Genomic DNA, 21,859 nt, shown 5'->3' on the forward strand with positions numbered 1-21,859 from the left:
ATGCTCAGTAGCATTTGGAGTTGCAACTACTTGTATTTTACTTTTTTAATAAGTGTGTCGTGATTGCTCACAGAGACTTACACTTGTATTTCCCTTATGGCTAGTATTGTTGAATACCTTCTCATGTGTGTATATGCTATCTGTATATTCTCATTGATAAAACATCTCTTCATATCCACTGTCCATTTTCTAATAGGATTGCGTATTTTTAAATGTTTTACTGTTAAATTTTAATATAAACTTTTCTTAAGAAAACAAGTTTGAAATGGGCCTCTGCTACTTGCACAACTGAGACTTATGGATTGTCTGTGTTGCACTTAATGACAATCACGATAATGGCTGACATTTATTAAGCCTGTACATGTGCCAGACACTGTTCTCTAGTGACATCCAGGTCTTAGCTTACTTGATAAATGTTTTGTTTTTCTAAGCAGAGTATATTTTGTTATAAACATTAATTGCCAATACAATTTAGTTTACAAATCTAATCGTTGGCATAAACAAACAGCACAGACAATACACATTGCTTAAATTCTAATTGACTGCATTTATTTGTGTCTCAATTTACTGAGAGAAATGCAAGCCACTGCTCTGAGTCAGTGAAATAAGCGTTCACATTTTAAAAAGTGATGTCATGCATGCATGTTTTTCATTAGTGTTAGGTAAATTCCTGACAATTGTCAGTTCAACTAATTCCACATAAATCTCCCAAACCTGTGTCTCCTCCTAAAGTAAAGGCAGAAAATAAACACCCATTTATATTATATGTTTTTACAAAATCACATTGGTGCAAGTAATATGGACACACATGTGTTGATCACGGCTTCTGAAGTGAGGCAAACACCCCATTTTCTGAGGTTTAGAAAGAGGTCAGAGGCTCTGTGAACGTCCCCAGGGAGACTATCCAATTGGTCTTCAGTAGAACTACCTGGGTCAAAGGCAGGGGTCCCTTTGGGGACAGAGGTGCTCCTTGTGCCCCAGTGGCTGCAAGTGTGTGATTACAGGGTGATCAGGTCATTGGGCAGCAGCTGCCCTTGGATTCTTAGAGATAAATGAATCGGGTCCCCACGGTGCAGCCTGGCAGTGTGTGGAGATTCAGGGTCTGAATGCTGTTTCCACAGTGCAGCCTGAGCTGTGAGGAGCTGTGAGAGTCTGCACAGAGGCAGGGGTATGTATCTGCATGGCATGGGGGGCCACACACCTTGACTGAGGTCCAGAGGCAGCACCTAGGGAACCAAACCCCACCCACCCACCCTACCCAACACTGACCATTAAACACATACCCGCCCCACCCAACACTTACTCGGCAGGTGCAGAGACAGTCTCTGGTCTTGTCTTCTTTAGCAAAGTTTCCTGGGAACTTTGAGCACCAAGCTGTGACGAGCTCAGCCCCTGCCCAGCCTCTCTTCCGTCTTCTCCCTGGTCTCAGTGCCACCCTTCCAAGCTTCCTAGCTTTGACCTCGCTGATTCCTTTGGTCTCTCCCAACCCCTTCTCCTTTGGACTCGATGCCTGTCCCGTTTCCTACTAACTGTACGCTTTTCTTTTCATCACTGCTGCAGGTGACTTTGCCTCACCCCAGGAAGCCCCAGGACTCTCCCACTGGGAAGATGTCCAGGCAGTAGCTCTGCCCAACCCTCACTCCCTCTCTTTCCAATATTATTTTCCCTTCTCTGCCCCAACATTCAAATTGAGGCCTCACCACTGAACAGGTGAGGTTGTTTGCAGAGTGTCTATTTGTTATAAATGGGGTAGATGCTCCCTGTACAGATTTTGTGTGTGTGTGTGTGTGTGTGTGTGTTGCCCACAACAACCTAGCACTCAAACAGAAGCTAGATAGAAATGGAGCAGCCCTCCCCACTTCTCCTCTTTCTTCTTTGGTCTCTGCTCTCAGGTAGTGATGTCCTGCTCCCCCTCACCCCCACTGTCCCCACCCCACCCTCCTTCCCAGTGAACATGGAGGACTCCACCAGGTGCTTCCCTCCCCTGGCAGCAGAGGATCCCTTATTGGGTGCCATCACCATGGCAACCCCCTGTCTCCACTCCCCCTCCCTCACTTTTCAGAGCCAGCAGATCTGTGGAGTTCAGCTCCTTAGGGCCGGGAGGGAAGGCGGGTGGAGAAGGAGGGAGGGATCCTGACAGCCAGGGCATTCGTACATTTGAGGTTTGCTTGGATTCCAGATCCTAGCTTGGCATGCAGTGCAGCCTCCATTGCCTCCACGCACTGAAGGAAATGCTTTTGCTATCCGCAGGCAGTTCAGTTCCCTCTGACATGGGCCATCTTGGCCTGAGACTCCTGGGTGGTGGCCTGGGACACTCATGGAGAGTGTGTTGTACAAAGGCACTTACTGGATGTGGAGCAGAATGATGTCTCTCCTGCTGTCCCTGCAGCCCTGTGGGGGGAGTTCAGGAGAGGACAGCTGCATAAGCTGCAAACCCCAAAGTCAGGTAGGGCTGTTGGTCATTCTGACACCCCCAGGCACCCTGACAAGCATCCTTGAGTCCTGATGAGGAGTCATCTTGGGAGATATATGTCCATGTGACCCCCCTGCAGAAGCTCGCAGGGCCTGGGCCCCAGCTGCGGGAAGCAGGCCGGGGTCTCCGCAGAGCAAACATTCCACTCATCCTCTACATTCAGCAGGCCACCTTCAGATCCTTGACAATGCTGTTGTAGTTAATAAAAGGATTTCAAAGCATGGGCTGAGTTCAAGGTAACCTTTAATCATTATGTGCAGTCTCAGTGACCAGAGGTGTGGTGGTCGAGGGTGAGGATGATGACATTGATGGGAGGTGATGTCATTCTGAAACATACTGCACAGGGATGATCCTCAAAGTCATCAAGTCATGTGCAAGAATCCCAAAACAAAAGGACAAATACTACATGATGTCGCTTATATGATATACTTAGAATCAGACAAATTAATAGAGTTGGAAAGTTGATCAGAGGTTAGGGAGAAAAGAATGGCTTTAATTGTTACAGATGAATGTTGGCGAGATGAAAAACTTCAGGAGATGGTTGGTGACAGTCACACAACACTGATTGTATAGAGTGCCACTGAATGAGATACTTAACAATGTCAGTGGGCTGGGATGTGGCTCAGTGGTACAGGGCTTGCCTAGCATGTGCAAGGCCCTGGGTTTGATTCCCCACACTGGAAAAAGGGGAAAACTTACATTTTGAATGTTTTACCACCATTAAAAGTGAGTCCTTCCCAAGAAAACTGAGTGAGGAAGGTTGGGTAGTAGATAGTGAGGATGGTCACATGGAGGTGCCCCCAGGAGGAGTCCTGCTCTGCAGGGCACTTCAATCCTCCTGCTGCACCTGCCCTCTCCTGTCTACAGGCTGATAGTGAGCAGCTAAGCCTCCTGCATCAGGGGCTCCCTCCTGTGTTCCCTGAGGGCACAGAAGGCACTATAGATGACCTATCCTCTCCCTCTAGGATCCCACCACACTTAGGAACCTCCAGGGTAAAAATTAGTCTGGGTTTCTACCTGTGGCTCCCTCTGGTAGACCCAGGCTGGTCATGTGGGCTGTGAGGACTCACTGGTCCTGAGGAAATGCCACAACACAGATGTGGCTGACACCTCCTGAGGGCTGCCAGGGGGATGCCCTGCTCTCCTGGGACCCCTGCATGAAGCCCTTGCCAGCTCCAGGCCTGGGCTTCCTGCAGCCCCTTCCCACCTTGTGAGTCACTGTCCTAACCCACCAGCCTTCTGACAGAGCTGGAAACAGGCATCAAGCATTTTGGGAAGCTATTTTTAGGGTTCATCTGTTCTATCTTCTTGCTTCTCTAGATTCCATATTCTCTCACCCCCAGATTTGAAGGAGCTAAAGATTCTCAAAAATCATTCATGGTTCCCCCAATGTGCAGGCTGTGCCTCACCCCCACCTTCCCCCTACCACTCTCTCCCTTCCCTCTCGCCACCATCACTCTCTGCCTCCCCGGCTCCATGGGCAGTGGGGAAAGCAGCCCTTTGTCTGACATCATCTCCCACTCCCTGGCCTGCTAAGAGTTACTTGCTCAGTCAATCCCCATTCCACCAGAGGAGACTGTCCAATTGCCATGAAACCTACTGCTGGCCAATCAGCGAGCTCGGAGGTGATGTCATGGTGAGAGAGGAGCAGTGGTGCTGATGTTGAGAGAAGCCGAGGGTACCACTAATTGAGGGAGTGAGGAGAGAGCAGGTCGCTTGCTTCAAACTGGGCTGCAGGTAAGAAGACATGAGATGCAAAGGGTCCGAAGTTTTCAAACAAAAGAAAGAAACAAAATAGCAGCCACCATGAGGAGAGGTGGAGGGTCTGGGCCCTTTGTGTTGCCTTTGGTTTCACTCAGTCATTTAAACTTTGTCAAGCCTTGGGGAAAGCAGGACCAGGCAGGAGATGGTGCTTGGCGAGGGGCGAGGGGCCAGGGTGGGACCCTCACTTTTGTTCCAGAGCTCAGGAGAGAGGAAGTGTGTAAGGAGGTCCTTGGTGAGTTATTTTTGCATTAAAATATTTTGTTGCTGAGGGAGAAAGGGTTGGCTTGGAACCTGGTTTCCCCTGGAACTGCTTCTGACCTGAAGACCCATTTCAAGCCTGAAGCTGCCCTGTGTTTGACAGTTTCAGCTTTCCTGGTCTTTCTTTCCCATTTTCTTTTTTTTTTCCTCTGGAGGCAACTTTTTTTATTAAAGTATAATTGGCAAAAAAAAAGTATATATTTTTTTAATATCTGTATACGTTATGGTATGATTAATTCAAGCTCATTAACGTATCCTTTACCTTGTATACTTAGAATTTTTTGTTGTGAGAACATGAAGTACTCTGTTAGCAGTATTCAAGTATACTATATGTTATTAACTACAGGCTTAACAATAGATCTCTTTAACTTATTTATCCTGTCCAACTGAATTTTCACCCTTTGACAAACATATCTCTGGCAACCACCATTCTACTCCTGTGCTTCTACAAGTTAGATTTTTCAGATTCCACATGTCAGTGAAATCCTGAAGCATTTTTCTTTCTGTGCCTGGCTTATTTCACCTGACATAAGGATGTGTTCTGTAGATATATCTGTATGGTTGCAAATGACAGGATTTCCTTTTTTTTCCTACTCAGAGTAGAATTCCATTCTCTTTGTGTATGTGCATGTGTTGGGGGGGGTCTTCTTCCATTCATTCTTTGATGGGTAGTTACATTGGCTCCATATTTGGGGTATTGTGAAAATGTTGCAGTTAACATGGAATTGTAGATATGTATGTTTGATATAATGATTTCATTTTTTTGGATATTTACCCAGAAGTAGAATTGCTTGTTCATATGGTCCTTCTATTTTTAATTTTTTTGAGAGAATTCCACACTGTTTTCCATAATGGAAATTCCTACCAACAGTGAACAGGTTTCTTCATATTTCCATCAATCCTTATTGCTATTGCTTGGATCTTGAATATTCCATGTGTTGAAGGTATAGGTCTCAGCCTGAGGTGCTACTGGGAGATGGTTTTCTTTCCCATTTTCATCCTTCTCCTTTGTCTCTCCATCACCTTACTTTCTCCTCTTGGTACTAAGGATTCAATGAGATCATCCCCTCTGCCTCGCCCCACCCCACCATGAGGTCAACCTGATCCTACCTGGCGGGGGAATGGATAAAAAAAAGTGGCATTTATACACAATGGAGTATTACTCTACATTAAAAAATGACAAAATCATAGAATTTGGAGGGAAATGGATGGCATTAGAGCAGATTATGCTAAGTGAAGCTAGCCAATCCCTAAAAAACAAATGCCAAATGTCTTCTTTGATATAAGGAGAGTAACTAAGAACAGAGTAGGGACGAAGAGCATGAGAAGAAGATTAAACAGGGATGAGAGGTGGGAAGGAAAGGGAAAGAGAAGGGAAATTGCATGGAAATGGAAGGAGACCCTCAGGGTTATACAAAATCACATACAAGAGGAAGTGAGGGGAAAGGGATAAATAATACAAGGGGGAGAAATGAATTACAGTAGAGGGGGTAGAGAGAGAAGAGGGGAGGGGGGATAGTAGAGGATAGGAAAGGCAGCAAAAAACAAAAAAACTCTGAGGCTGCAGGAGCGCAGGCCTGCCACGCCCTGGTCCTCCCTCTTCACTCAGACCCCCACCATTCCAGGAGTTTAGGCATTTTCCTTTTCTCATGCCTGGGACCCGGGACCCGGAGCTTTGATGTCCAGTGGCCGGCTCTGTCTCATGTGGTGGTGCTGACTTTGTTTTATTTCTCCCAGGAAGATGTGATCAGGTGTGGAGGAGCCTCATTGTCCTGAAGCTGGGCAGGTCTGCAGGATATCATAGGCGGGTAGGTCAGACATGTTCAGGGTGCCCTTGTCTGAATACCCCAGGCAGGGATGCCCCTGTGTCCCAGGGACAAGAGAACACTAATGGGGGTTGCTGGAAGTGGCCTGCTGGAGCCTTGGGGAGTGAGAAGATCGAAGGGAATGTGGGAGAATCTGTCTCCATGGAAGCTGAGGCCCCCTCTAGGGGTTGGAGGCTCTCCCACGGGTGGGTGCCAGGGGGAATGAGATCATACATCAGATGTGGAAATGATCATAGTGCTGGAGTGGAAGGAAGGCAGAAGGGGCAGTTTCCCTCACTGAAGCCATTCAAGAAGAAGGGGGATGACCACCAGCAGAGAGGCATTAGAGGAGACTTCTGTGTTGCATTGGAGATAGGTTTAGTGTTCCTCACTAAGACCTGTTTAGTAGATTATGAAATGAATTTTGTGGATTATAACCAGTATTTCTTTTAATTATATGAGATAAGGTAGAAATGAAAAAATTAGAACACAGCCAATATAATGGGTAAATTAGGTTTTCTCTGCCTTTTTACTTATTAATGTATTTTCAGTTATGTGTGTATTTGTGAGTATGTGTCTATTTCAGGAAGTACACTATATATTGTACACTATATGTGCTCATTGGCAGATACAAAATGAATGCCTGAAAGTTACAGTTCATTCCAAGTGTTATTTTAATTGGGAGACTGTTTCTTTCGTGAGATACTGTGTTCTAAAGGTTTGGTCTAGCATGTTCCTCCAGAGTCCAGTGTTTAGTAGACATACAGTAGTCCCCTCTTATCCATGGTTCTGTTTTTCTCTTTTTCAGTTACTTGCAGGCAACTAAGTCCAAAAATATTAAGTGGGAAATTCCAGAAATAAGCCATTTGCAAGTTTCAAATTACTTTTATCAGTATATAATGATAAATACTCTATTTTATTACTAGCTATTGTTGTTTATCTCTTGCTGTGACTTATTTATAAATGAAGTCTTATCATAGGTATGTATGTGGAGGAGAAAGCAGTATATCCTAGATTTCAGGCACCTGTGGGATATTTTGGAACGTGTCTCCATGGGTGAGTAGGACTCCAGGTTATACTGTTGGTGGGGTGTTCCTCACATTTTTGCTTGGATGAGTGGTTCATATCTAGATTCCATCTTGGCTCCATGAAAGGGATCTGAGGGCCAGGTGAGACTGGCCACTTTCCCTCCTTTGACCAGGCAGTTTAAACCACGTGCCTTCTCTAGAAGGAAAGAGGGTTGATTGACAGTATTTAAAACATAGCAACACAGATTGACAAATGGGGATATAATAAGATAGTGGAACAGGAAAGGACACAGGGCAAAGAAAGCAGGATAGGTGAGGAGGAGAGAGGTCAGAGTCCACCTTCAATTGATACGCAAAAAGAACAGGAATGTTCAGATCTGTTTTTCTTGATTTTACATATAGGATTTCAAATTATCAAGATCATAATCAAAGAAAAGACTAATTTTTCCAGAACACTTAAGATCCTGCATTCTATGTCCCTTTTTACAGTTTTATATTGTTTCCTGCTTACCCAAGGACTTTCATTTGGAGACAGAATTCCTAGAAAGTTTGAAGTCATAGATGGAAAGAAATGAGTTTTTATTTACTTTTTTTGGAAGAGGCATAGAAATTTGGGTGGAATTTGTAATGAGGAAAAATTCAATTTTTTATATTGCTTATTAGAGGACCAAACTCTTTGTTAGCTTGAGAAATGAACATGAATCATGCATTACCTGGTTTGCTTGTTAAATTAGCTTTTGCTATATTTAGAAATGTAAAAGTGTGGGAAAGGTTGATTTTTCTGTTTTTGTTTGAGAATGAGCAAGGACCTCCCCCCCATCCAAAAACTCACCCTTACCATTTATAGTCCCAATAGGAAGGTAGGAGGATCACAGATACATGCACCCCACACATATTCCTCTCCCACCTGCCCCCACTCACATGTACATACCTATGTTTCTCCCCCACCAAAGCCCAAAGCTTTTTGCTCCTTTCTTTTAGAGCTATGTGCCCTGCCTGCTTTGGGTCCTGCTGTCAGAGATGAGAGGCAGAAGAACAAGACAGATCAAAAGGGGCGGGAGCCCGCAGTGGCTGGCCTGGTTTATGACAGGCACTGGCAAATCTAGAGTTTATAGAACAAGCTGGAGAATGTGAATCTGGGGGAAGGAGGACAGGAAGTGTGCTGGGAGTCGCTGGGTCCCTGGACGGGCATCTGTGCCTGAAATCCAGACAGAAAAGGGAGCAAAGTGCAAAGTGCAGAGTGTGTATGTGAGAACAAGTGGATAGACAGCATCCAAAGCTAACTGCTCCCTCCACATGCAAGGGACTGTTGACCCAGGGTCAGGGCTGCCTGCCACTTACATTCAGCATCTCAGACACAGCTGTCTCAAGAAGCATACCATGAGGGCTTTCTGGAGAAAATTATTCCAAGAAGTACTGTAGATAGTAAAAACTGATCAAATTAAAAAAAAACTTGAATACGAAAAGGACATATAATGGTCATGAACAACCAGAACAATAGCGTTTAGAGCCATCTAATTATAGTAAATGTATTAACAAAGCTGAATGCAAATGTCAAGTATCTTAGGCTAGGGATATGTTGAGTAAGGTGATCATGTAGTCTTTCTTACTACTCTGCATAGTGCATACAGTAGGTTTTAAAAAAATATTTGTTGAGTGAATAACATTAAAAAAAGAAATTGGTAATGATAATACAAAACTGAAAAATCCAGATCATTTTGATAGAACCAGGTTTGTAGAGAGAGGAAATAAATTTTGTTAAATCTCTTATCTCATGCAAAGAAAATCAGTGGACACTATTTTATACTTAACTTATACTTAACTTGTGTACTTATAGTTGTAAGTGATATCTATTTAAAGTTAAAATTAAAGTAATGCAAAAAAATAAGCTCTGGAGAAGAATGAAAGAAAAAAGAAATAAAAATGATGTTGCAAAAGATAAGGGGTCTCTTTCAGTATAGTTAAATTTGGGCTGGAATTAGAACTCTGATCTTTGGGCCTCAGACAGGCACTAGATTTCCTAGACCCTTTGTCTCTTCATCTGAGAAGAGATGGGAAATAAAAATCTAGAGATTCCCTTGACTCCTTTCATCTGTGGGACTGCAGAATGGGCAAAGAACTTGACCCTCTGGGGATGTTGACAAGTTCTCTTGCTTTTTCTGTCCAGATATGAAAAGGACTCAATTTATTATGCTTGATAGGTTAGGTGTAGGCTATCAAATGGGGATTGTCTGAGGCCATAGCTAAACCCAAGGACAGCTTAATGGTAAGAATTTAAAGCATGAGGTCACCCAGGATAGGGAGGCAATTTGGAGATAGTCAACTTCAACCATGTGCCATGGGCATCTCTTCTTGCTCCCATGTAGGGGCAGGGCTGGGTTTGAGAACAGCATGGAGCTTTGTCAGGAACAGCATGAAATTTGATGTAAAAAGATTATGGTTCAAATTATGCCTATCCCTTCCTGCTTGTCCCACTTCAGGGAAACAAAATTGCTAAACTGACCATGTGGAAAATGGGTCCAATCATATTCATTTCATAGGTTTCAGGGAGAGTGAATGGTAAAATGTATACACATGGATTACAATAATGCAAACATAATAGACACAGGAAAAAACAAGAAAATGCTGAAAGTGTAAACTCACTAGAGTGCAAATACTTATTTTCTTTTCTCTGTCAATAGATTTTTCTGACATTCAGGGCTAGTATGTTTGCAATTGAAGCAGTTTGTGTAAGGTGCATAAGCACACATGTACCGGGAAGCTCCTGGTTAGCCATGGTGCACTGTCAAACATCCATGTCATTGTCAGGAGTGAAATTACAGAGCTTGCTTCAGGTGCTTGTGCCTGAGACTGCTCCTGACTCTGGGACCCCACCCAGAGCCTGACTCACAAACCCAGTTCTCTGCCTGTCCTGAATAATAATTCACACCCTGAACTTGACTTCTGCCATGCTGAATCTCTTGTATATATTGAATAGGAGATTAAAAATAGCCTGGGAAGTCCCATCACTGTGGATTATCTGGGGTTGTCTAATGGCTTCCTCTTGGCATAGCCATTAGAACCTGGAGGGCCTCCTCAGACCTAGGCCTCCAAAGTTCTGCTGTCAGCAGCAGGTCATTCCTAGAAGCACAATTATGCTGCATTCTGAAGCTCTCGACCATTTGCCGTCTCCTCTTGAAGCCCTGAAAAGCAAACCTAAGAGGAGCTTTGATACTACCAGTCCCCAAAGCCAGTGAATCACACACCATTCTGTCTGCCAGCCCCCTCTATGACTCACTCATCCCTAAATGGTCTTTACTCTAATCCCCCTTTCTTCCTTGATGACATGGTCCACAGTATTGCAGGAGACCCTGCTGAAGACCTGCAGAGCATCTGTAGAACTCCCTAAGATTCCCCTCCTGGGGTTATTCTAGGACTTAACAGAGGACTTGGCATGGAATTCAATATTTATAAATAGTGTGGAAAGACTGAAAACCACATTCATGAAAAAATAATTTAACTCCTTTTGATTTTAAACTCAAATAAGACACATGCTGCCCATCAGAGCCCCTGGTCAGCATGAAATAAGCTAGGTTACTGTTCTAAGATGGTACAATTCCAGTCAAATGTAAAGACATGTGACACTGAGGTCACTTAATGCAGCTAATACCAGGTGAATATAGAACTTGACCTGGACTCCTAAGAGGCCAGTCCAGTGCACAGCTGGAAGAAGCCCTTCCCACTCTGCCTGTGGCTGGAGGACCTGGCTCAGCCTTCATGGTTCCCCCACCGTGAAGCTGTCATACCAATTCTGTGACAGAGTTCCTATATTTGGCCTCCAATATCCTTGCCAAGGAGAGCTCTATTCAAACCATTTGGTCATCCATTAGCTGCTTATCCCTCAAAAATAGTCCGCGTGGGCCTGGGCACATCCTGAGAGTCCTATTTGGGCATTTCTTAGAGTGACAAGAACAGTGCGACTCACTGTGCCACGTGGGCAGTCAGAGCATCTGGGAGGCAGTGTGCATGCTGGGAGGTGGCAGCACCAGGTGGTGCCTGAGCACTCAGCACTCTCCCCTGCCTGTTCCTGTTACTAACCGACTTGTAGAAAGCCGGGGAGCATGGTCCTGCTGATGCTCCCTGTGGCGTCCTGTCTGCATGCTCACCTTTGGATGCTGCTCTGCTGGCCTCAGAGTGGGCTGTTCCTCTCATCCAGCCTGGTGTTTGAAGGGGTGAAGGGGCCAGTGTGAAGGAGAAAGGTGCCAACGCTGGAGTCCAGATGCTTGGGCTCCTGACCTTTCTCTGCCAGCAACTTGCTGTGTGACCTCAGGACCTCTGTCCCCAGGAGGAAGTCACTAGCATTTCTGATGGGATATTTTTCCTGCGTGGAATTGTTGTGTGCAATGCAGGACATTTAGCCTACCTGGGCCTGATGTCTCTCATCATGTGCTCATCAGAAAGTCTCTCCTGTTCCCCAGAATTGAGACAGCTCCTCCGGGAGAGTTCCCTGTTCTGTGATCATGCATCTGTTTAGTGATTTCCTCACCTCTGACATTGTGGTGTTCAAGGGAAATTGCGGGTACTGATATTTTCACTTTAGGCATCTTCTCCTCCCCACCATCCCACCATGAGATCCCTCTCATCAACATCTTCCCTGATTCTAGGGCTTCCCCAGCAGCCAAGCCCTCCCCCATTCAAAACTTACCCCTCTGTGTCTGAGGCCTCGTGGCTGACTCTCTGCTTGGTGGGATGATCCCTCACCAATTTATGTACTGGAGCTTGAGCTGGGGGAAGTGTATGGATGAGTCTGTAGTTGGGAAATCAGTGCTGGGTGGGACACAAATGACAGCCCAGGTTGGTCTCCAGCCTGCCTGTACAAAACATTGCCAGCCTTCCCCTCCTAATCTTTTCCCCAAGCTGACACTGCTGCTGAATCTCCTTGTGCTTGTACTTGAACCTGCGCACAGAGAAGGTTTCCTGATGGAACACACACAGGCTCAAATCCCAACTCTGCTTCTTACTGTCTGTGTGACTTGGTGTCCTTTACCCAACTGTGCAGAGCTGCCATTTCCTCATTATCAAAAATAAATTGAGATATGCCTTTGCTTTTCCTTGTACAAAGTAGATGCTGAAGAAATGGCAGCCGTTGTTATTGCTGTCCCTGTAAGCCTCACCACTGCCCTCTCCTCTCATTCAAAGAACACCAAAGCCTTTCTAACTGAATATAAGGTACAGACTCCTTCGCTGGTGTGGAGGCCTCTGTGATTTCCCTGTCCCATTCTAGTGTTCAGTCCCAATGTACCCTGCATCAACCCAGTGGGTCCCCTCTGTTCTGAATAAACCCAGTCCACCACTCATTCCACTGTCAAGATGCAAAGTCATTTCACCATTCTAGGCATTTCACCTAAATGGCATGATGGCCCTTCATCACCTGGGGTAAGGCCGCACTGGCATCTGGGCCAGCTGAAGCTGAAGTCCTCTCCTACCTGCTGTGCTGATGCATGCCCAGGCCCACAGGGGTCACTTGACTGACCAGTGGTGTTCCTACAAAGTGCATTGGAGCATGCGCTAGGCTGTGTTTTGCTGTGGTATGACATGGCATGAATGTTGAACCACCTGTGCAAGATGACACTTAGGTCACACCAGCAGGCCGAGTGCTGAGGAGGCTGCTGTCCTGGCTCCACTGACCACTGATGCCAGAGGCTAACCAGGGTGCCACCAGGCTCCTCTCAGGCTGGGTGCTCCTTGGCACCCAGAGGTCTCTCCAGAGGTCTTGCCTACCCTCTGCCCCCGTATCTTCTGGTCCTTCCTCAGAGCATCCCATACAGAGCAGATCTTTCAGATCTTGGCTGCAACAGAAATGGTGTAGCACTTAGCATGAGGGTTTTTAAGGGTCCCATGTACCCTGAGATTCTTGTACACAGATGCTCTTGAGGAACAAATCAGACCATGTGCAAATGCTGGTTGCTGAGATAAGGTGGAAGAATCATGACTTTGGCTCATGGTTTTGTTATTTACTGAGGGTACTGGTTTCCTAGGGCTGGAGTACCTCACCATAAAACAGTGGTGAGGATTTCAAACTCAAGGTGCCAGCAGGGTATGCTTGCTCCAGAGTTGCAGAAAAGATCCTTCCCTGCCTCTTCCAGCTTTTGGTCACCCTGGGCATTCCTTGGCTTGAGGTTTCTTCACTCCAATCTCTGCTTCCATTTTTGTATGGCTTATCTGTGTGTCACTCATAGGGACTTGCCATTGAACTTAAGGCCCACTTGGGTAATCAGAGATGATCTCATTTTGGAATCTTTAATGACATCCGAGGAAATCTTTTTTTTTTCCCTAATAAGACCACATTCACAGTCATTAGGATTAAGATGTGGATGAATCTTACTCAACTCACTCTACTGAATGAAAATGTCACTTGGCCTCTCTGACCCTCAGTTTCTTCATTCATAAAATGCAGATAGTATTGCTACTTCACAACACAGTTATGAAAACTAAAGTAAAAGAGTGTTTACATTGCAAATATTCTATGAGTACCAATTTTATCATGCAGATTCTGATCCAATGGTCATCACCAATTCCTTGACCATGCACACTGCTGATCAGCTCTGTGACATCTCCTGTTCCCTCCTTGGTCTTCCTCCTCTGGCTCCTGACATTCTCTATGTTCCCCAAACTCCTAGCACAGTAGCTTCCATGTAGAATGTTCTTAAATACATGGCACATTTTAAAATTAATCCATAGCCCTAGGCCATGGCTTGAGTTCTTAGGACCATGGAGGAAGCAGTAGTGAGAATCTAGTTTCTCCCCTGGCCACTAGGGAGGAACTTAAAAGTCACAAGATGGGGATGCTTGACTTGGCTCTGCCACCTCAGAACTTTGTGACCTTAGTCTAGCATCTTAACTTTTTTGAGCCCCAGGTCCCTCATCTGAAAATGAAGCTGATGATGTCTCTCTTGTGGGCCTAGCTCTGGCTCAGTGAAGCTCAGCTGGGATGCTGTGGGTGCGAAGTGCTCCCTAAGCACAGCCTCATCCTCATTCTGGCTTTGGCCAAGGGCTACATCCTTTGACTCCAAGTACTTGCCCCTGCTCAGCTCCCCTTCTTTTTTCAGGTGGGCTTCTCTGCCTCCTCTTCCATTTCTGATCCATCACCCAGGTTAAGGTCCAAGGCCGCTGCCTCTCCTGGCAAGAGCTTCCTCACTCAGCCCATTGCCTTCAGATAGCCCGGCCCTGAGCAGATTATGCAGGCTGCAGACACATGACTGGGGATTTCACATCCAGGCACTAGGCCTGCCTCCCTGCTCGGGTCCCGCTGGCACCATCAGGAACAGCCTGATACCAGAGAAAGAAGGTCTATTGTGTGACTCAGGAGAGGCCTGGCAGGGGCCTCTGGACCCAGCACATTGAGGAGAAAGGAGACCAAGACTGTGTGGGCAGCTAGAGCTAGGTCAAGTCTGTGCGCTCTCTAGTCACACAGACCCTCTGAGCCTCATTCTCCTCACTTGTGAATGGAGACGACACTCCTAGCAGGGCTGAGGGGAGGACCACACTGACACAGAGGAAAGGACCCTGACATTCATGACGCATTCTGTGTGCTGGTGCAGGGCAGAAGCTTTTCTCATCTAATTGGTACATCTCTGTGCAGAAGGTCAGAAAAGCAAGGTTCGGACATGTGACATGACTAGCCAAGAGTTGACATCTGCAATCACACTTCACTGGTCTAGCTCTTACCCCAGAGCTGGCCCCGCTACTCACAAGAGCTCGGACCCTGGCTCCTAGTGGGAAGGCACCATGGCTCTTGGAGGAAAGGGGCTCCAGTTTGGCCTCAGTGTCACTTAGCCACGTGAGAAGGCAGCCTGCTGGCTCGTACCACCTTCCACTGGCAGAGTGACCAGTGGTCAAAGATGGAGTGGCCTGGGTGACAAGCACTCTCCAGAGCCAGCCCTTCCTGTCTTCAGTGAGCTCCAGGCAGTGCCTTCGCTGCTCTCCTACCTTCTAACTATCTCAAGGGAGCCCTGAGGACACTGAGCTTTTTCACCCTGACCCTGGCCTGAGCAGTTCCCTGGCAGAATGACCTTTTCACCAGATTCTGACCTGTCTCTTATGCTCTGACAGGGTCCCTCCCTGGCTCCCCTGGCCTCATGCTGAGTAGGGAGCCCATCTCTGGCTCCCACAAAGCCCTGATGTGTCCATTTGTGTCTATGAATCAACCAGGTGTGATGACACTGGGCCTTGATTCTTCTCTTTTTGTGATCCAGGGTTGTTTTTAGTGGGCCTGGGCCAGTGGTTCTTGGAGGGCAGGCAAGAGGGAGGCCATCTTGAAAAAGTTTTAACATCTCTGTCCAACTCTCTCTCACCCCATGTCAGAACTGGCTGGAGACAGGTGGGGTGTAGAGACGGAAGTTAAGAGGGGTGGTTATTTTTAAAAATACCTCTAGGCAATTCCTACTGGAGACTGGCCTCTCACTAGCATCCTTGCCTTGGGAAGGCCACTGAGCTGCCCAGGGAGACAGAGGAACACCCCTTGTTCATAGGGGTTTGGGAAACTCAAGTTCACATTCAGGCCTCGAGACAAGGAAGCCAACAGCAACATTGGCATTAGTGCCTGAACTTGACCCGGTTAAGTGGAAGGGTGTGAGTATTTGGGATAGTGAGAGCTGGTGGAAAGAGGACCTAGGGGTGAGGGCAAGTGCAGTACCCCAAGGTTCCTCTGCAGTTGTATAGAGACCCTCCTTAGGCTGATAATCTATCAGTGGTAAACTATTTCTTTTTTTGTTTCAGAGTTTGACCATGTCCTGAGCTGGTGAGAGACGCCTTCTGTGACTTTCAGTCAGATTAGCCACCAGATCCCAGCAAACATGACCCTCGCAGGTAGGTCCCCACATGGCATGGAAGAATGGGCTATTTTTCTGCACATAATGATTTATGGACGCACAGAGACATGTCTACTTGCAGGGCCAAGTAGAACCTGACCCCAAAGTTAAGCAGAAAAGGAGACACACATAATATGAAAACAGGCCTTCAATTTCTGAAAAGTAATGCAGGCCAACATCATCATCTAAACTTGGCTGTCAGATAACCCAAAACCACACTATTGGGAAACTAATAATGTATTGCCCAGCTGTGCCATCTCCCAAATTAGTGATTTTTAAATTTTTTGTGTGTGTGTGTAGTATTGAAGATTGAACTCAGGGTGCTGTGTCACTGCTACATATCTAGCCCCTTTTTAATATTCTATTTTGAGGCAAGGTCTCACAAATTTGCCAAGGGTGGCCTTGAAATTGTGATTTTCTGGCCCTAGCTTCTGAAGTCGCTGGAATTACTGAACATGCACCAGTACACCTGGCCCCAAAGTAATGATTTTGAAAGTGAATAAAAATAAGTGCAATTAGAATTTTTTGACCACCCTCTCTCCCCCCAGTAACAATTTCTTCTTGTGCAAACATTTTGCCTCTGTGCTTTTAGCAGGTCTAACCTCAGGCCTGGGAAGAGAGCACAGGGGTAGAGCATGGAGATATCTCCCATGAGGAGGAAGGGCTTTTATTCTTGTCCCAGCCTTTGTCCCACCATGGTGGCTCCTGACCATCTCAGTCCCCAGGTGGTGGGTGGGAGTATAACTGAAGTTTTTCTTCCTTTTGCTCATTGGTGTATTTTTTCTTTTAAAGTTTTTTAAATGCCCATTCAGTATTTCTGCAGTCACTTATGTTTTCAATTGTAAAAGAGCACAATTGGCTCTGTGCTGGGCAGGTTGCTGCTGAGAAGGCCTGAGAATGCTAAGCACAAAAGCATGTCCACTATCTCCAGGGAAGTGGGGAGAGATGGACAGGGGTCACCACTGTGGCCTGGGCGGCTCTGAACTGTGACCTCCAAACACAGAGGGAATTGGTGGTGGTGGAGATACACTCTTGCCTCATGGACACCAGTCATGCTGGCTTTGGCCACTGTGCTAGGAAGGTCAGGAAGAGCAGCCCCACTTAGCACCCAGTGTGGAGCAGAGGGACAGTGATGACTCCCTGTCCTGTCTTCTTCTCCACCCTTTGTGTGGCACTACCCAATGTTTCTGGTAGAATGGAGCATGGATTTTCTACATCCCAATGCCAAAGAAGTGACTCATCCAGGGTGAGCATGGGGAGACAGAAAGCTGGGTCCCAGAGTCAAGCTGGGGGCTGGTGGTGGTGCTTGAAATCTATACCTGAGGATGCCTGGCATTTGGTGCTAGGAGGGGAGAAATACTAGATAGGGCCACTGGGTGCTCTGGAAGGGGACAGATGAGGGGCTGAATCACACGCCACAATCCTAAGGAGGTGGTTCCAGATGTGAGAGGTGCAGGTGGCTTGGGTGCATTTCTGGAGCTAAAAACTCCAGACCAACTCATGTAGATGTGGGTCTCTGAGGCCAGCCAGGGTCCCCAACTTTACCTGCCTGATGTTTCCACAGCCTACAAGGAGAAGATGGAGGAGCTCCCACTGGTGTCCCTGTTCTTCTCCTGCTTCCTGGCTGACCTTCTGAATAAGTCATCTTACATATATGAAGGTCAGTGAGGACTCAGTTGAGGAAGAAAGGAGTAGAGGCTCCCTCCTGTGCATGAGGGTGCAGTCCCCAGCCCCCATTTTATGAAACTCTCCTTCCCGTGCACATGCTCCTACCCAGAGTGCCAGGGTCCAAGCTGCAGGGGTCTAGCCTGGGGCACTAGATGGCAGCTGGGATCTGAATCAGGCCCTCTCTAGAGCACTCCCTCTTAGCTTCACCTTTGTTCATTTCTTGAACAAACAACACCAAGGGGAACCAGGCAGAGAGTCCACCCTCAGGAACAAACCAGAAGGGAAGAGGGGACACGGGGTGGTTGAGCGGTCTCCTAGGAAAGGAGGAGATTCTCCAAGAGTCTGGAGGTGGGAAGAGGGCTTCCTGCCTGGGCTGTGGTGGCTGTACTGCTCGGGGCCAGTTTCAGAGATGGTTCCTAGACACTGGATGTCCAGGTTCTCCTGCTGGGTGTGGGGGACAGGTCACCTCCTATTTCCTGTTGAGAGGAAGGGGTGTGGTTGGCCTGGCAGTAGGTGACGGTGGGTTTGGATGACCTGGGATTGTCTTTTCTGTTTAGGCTGGTGTGGGAAACCGTGTAGGAGGAAAGATCAAAGCCAGATGAAAGACAGTGCTGAATGGACAGAAAGAAGAGAACAGGGTAGGAGCAGTCAGTGTCCACAGGCCACACAGTCAGTGGGTAGCAGGACGAGGAGGGGCCTGGGTGGGCAGTGGGTAAAATGCACCACTGTCTGACACCAGCAAGGACAATGGGTGAAAGAGCTAATCCTCGGAGGAGGCTGGTGGTAGAGGCAGAAGCCAAGGCAGCTGCTGTTGCTGTGGCTGGTGTCAGACATCACATGTCCCCAGGGCCCTAATTGAGGAGCCTGGGGCCTTACTGTGGCTATGGACCTTGGGCCCTATCAGCCCTCTGACCTTAGGTAGCAGTGCTCAGGACAGAACCAGGCCCATGGCCACTGGTTTGTCACAGGGACCCAGCTCTCCTGGTCCATGTGCATGTTTTAGGGGTCCCAGCTATTCTTCAGCAGGTAAGCAGTCCTCGCTTTCATCATGCAGCAGACACAAGGGACCTGAACTGGTGCATCATCTTGGACATGGAAGTCATTGAACTGAACAAATGCACCTCGGGCTAGTCCTTCAAAGTCATCCTGAAGCCACCTTCCTTTGATGGGATGCCCGAGTTCAATGCCTATTTTCACTGGCGGCAAGACCCATCACTGGAAGAGATCCAGAAGAAACTAGAAGTGGCCGAGGAACTAAGGAAGGTAAGTGCTTCTCTTTTTTGTTTCGCTCCCTCTTAGCATGGGCAGGAGGGAGCTAGAGAAGATGGTTTCTTCTCCAGGGATCTGTACGTTGTGCAGGCCCTGGCTCTGGTCAGCACGTGCCAGCCCCTCACCCTGATGCTATCCTTTGAGGGGCACCAAGGCCTCTACCAAGTACCCTGTGGGCGGGAAGCAATCTGGGTCTGATTTCAGGCTTCCCCAATTAATAAGGGATGACTCGAGACAAACTCTTGAAAAAAAAAATCTGCAGTCACAATAGGAGGGGGCATGGGCTCAGAGGCCATGTCCAAAACAAATAATTGAGGCTGGTCTGGTGATAGAGAGTTTGAAAGACTATTTGCAAACACTTCTGTCTCATTATACTACTGCCTCACAAGTCCATGGTGGTAAGCAGAACAGGCATTATCCTTGATGTAGATGAGCAAACCAGTCAGAGAGTCAGATGACTTGTGCTGGATGACATAGCTAACATGGGCAGAGTTGGGACTAGAAACCAGTGCTTCAGCTCTGTGTCCAGGTGGCTCTTTGCTTGCCTTTGTTAGAGAGAAAAGCCCACCATTGTGTCACTAGGCTTTCATCACTGAGAGGGCCTTTGGAGACAAGGAAATGGAAGCTGGAAACCCAGGGCCCAGGAGCTCACCTGAGAAGCAATTGGAAAGGTTCACACTGGGAAACATGAGCTGTGGAGGTAGGGTAGACTCCAGGCAGCAAGGTGCCAGCATAGACATTTGAGAGGGCATCTTTCTCTGGGACCTTGATCCTACTCACCTTTATTCACTGGAGGAGACAGCAGGTGGGGTGGGAAAACCTTCTGGGCCAGTCTTTGGGTCACCAGTGGTCTACACCAGAATTATTTAGTACAAAGTTTAAAACTACACATACTTGAACCCTGCCACACACCTACTACCATGGCTTTCTAGGGTTGGTCTCTGGGGACCATAGAGGTTCCCAGGTGATGCTGACACATGGTGGAGTTTGAGAACTACTGCTTGATCTACACTGTTCTCTGCCTCCAACCCATGGGAAGTTCTAGGTCCTCTCTAGGGACAGAGCTCTAGATTAAGGTCTAGCTTGGGAGCCTGGGTTGCCTCAATGGGTCTACTTCAAGTCAATTCTGCCATTTGAATGTGATTATACCAGGGACTGGAAGGCGGGTCATTTACCCAGCACCTGCCAAATGCAAGGTGCCATCGTGGGTAATACAAACTAGAAGACAAGAGGATCTGGAAGTTTTCACAGTGAGCAGTAGCATGAGGCAGGCAGGATGCAGCACTGCAGGTGGACACTGCCTTCACAGAGCTCAGGAGGTGCCAGAGCCGCCCTCCAGGCCCGGCCATGATCAGAGAACGTGGCCCACCTTGAGGAGTCAGCTGAGGCCATGCAGCTGGCCATGTAGCTGGCCATGCAGCTGGCAGGCCGCAGAGGGCGGGGCCTGCCTTTGGGCTGAATTACAAATGAAGGATCTCTTACCATAAGAAAGCAGGTGAAGGAGGCGGAGGGGGGTGGGCAATAAGCAATAAGGGGAATGGACCAGGAATTCAGGCAGATGTCGCAGACTGGTGACTTGTAGGCGGGGCTTGCAGTGGTCCTGCTCTCCTAGGGGCTCCTCCCGCACAAGCTACCCCAGTAGCTCCCTATAATAAGTCAAGCCAAGCTGCCAGTCCAGCTGTCACAGTAGCCAGATAAGGGGGAAACAGGCTGGGGGCCCTGTGGGAGGCTGGGACCCACCTGTCCCTGGGCTCACTCACCTGCCGCATTCTGCCATTCCCAGGACGCCTTGGCCGACACTGCTCCGCTGTTCCTGATAGCCATCCTGTGCTGCCCTTCTCTCACCCCTCTACCTTCCTTTAGGCCCGGGGAAGCCTGTGTGACCTGCCCTGTCCCTCCCTTTCTTCCCAGGACAAGCATGCGGAAGAGGTGTGGAAAAACAAGGAGCTGAAGGAAGAGGCCTCCAGGTAAAGCCCAGAGGCCAAAGAAGTTTCCAGGAAAGCTGTACAGTCCCACAGCTCCGGTTCCAGCAGCCTCCCCCCGTCGACTGCTCTCCCAGCGCTGGGTTTGGGGAGGAGGGGGGGCCTAGGGGCGTTTCCTCTGCTTTTGGTGTTTGTACATGTAAAGAATTGACCAGTGAAGCCATCCTGCTTGTTTCTGGGGAACAATGATGGGGTGGGAGAGGGGAAAGAAGGAGAGTTTGGAAAGGAGAAGAAGTCACGGACATTGTGACACTACCCACTGCAGAATCAGGCCACCAAGGCCTCCAATTTTCATGGCTCTGCCTGGAAGAGCAGCCTCCAGGCACCCTGTTGAGGGAAGATGTGAACAAGGGGCAGTGGAAGTTCAGGGTGAATGATGGGCAGAGTCCTGAGGAGCCGTGGCTGCAGGGCCCACAGGATAAGAAGCCCAGCCAGAGCAGTGCAAGGCAGACATGTCACTCTGCCTAGCAGCAGGAGGAATGAGGTGTGTGTGTGTGTGTGTGTGTGTGTGTGTGTGTGTGTGTGTGTGTGTTAACCATCATCTTTTGATCATCATGACCAATGAAACGTTTACTACAAATCTCCAGTGCTTTTCTTCCTGAATTTGTTTTTTGAGTGACTGGTAGAAAGTTCTAGAAATGTATCCGCCTCCCATCTGATAGCAGGTGCCTCTTAATTTTGCCATCCATGTATCTGAGGTGCTTCTGGAAGAGGTTGGTTAAATTATGCTGGCCTTTGGAATAATTGAAAGGTTTGCTTTTCC

General features: G+C 47.6%; 1 pseudogene; it reads left to right on the forward strand.

The window, feature by feature from the left end:
* The first annotated feature begins 1,716 nt into the window (after positions 1 to 1,716).
* LOC144373536 (stathmin-4-like) lies at positions 1,717 to 21,255 on the forward strand (annotated as a pseudogene).
* The last annotated feature ends 604 nt before the right edge of the window (positions 21,256 to 21,859 follow it).

The sequence above is a fragment of the Ictidomys tridecemlineatus genome, unplaced genomic scaffold (assembly GCF_052094955.1).
Source record: "Ictidomys tridecemlineatus isolate mIctTri1 unplaced genomic scaffold, mIctTri1.hap1 Scaffold_42, whole genome shotgun sequence".
Taxonomy (NCBI): Eukaryota; Metazoa; Chordata; class Mammalia; order Rodentia; family Sciuridae; genus Ictidomys; species Ictidomys tridecemlineatus.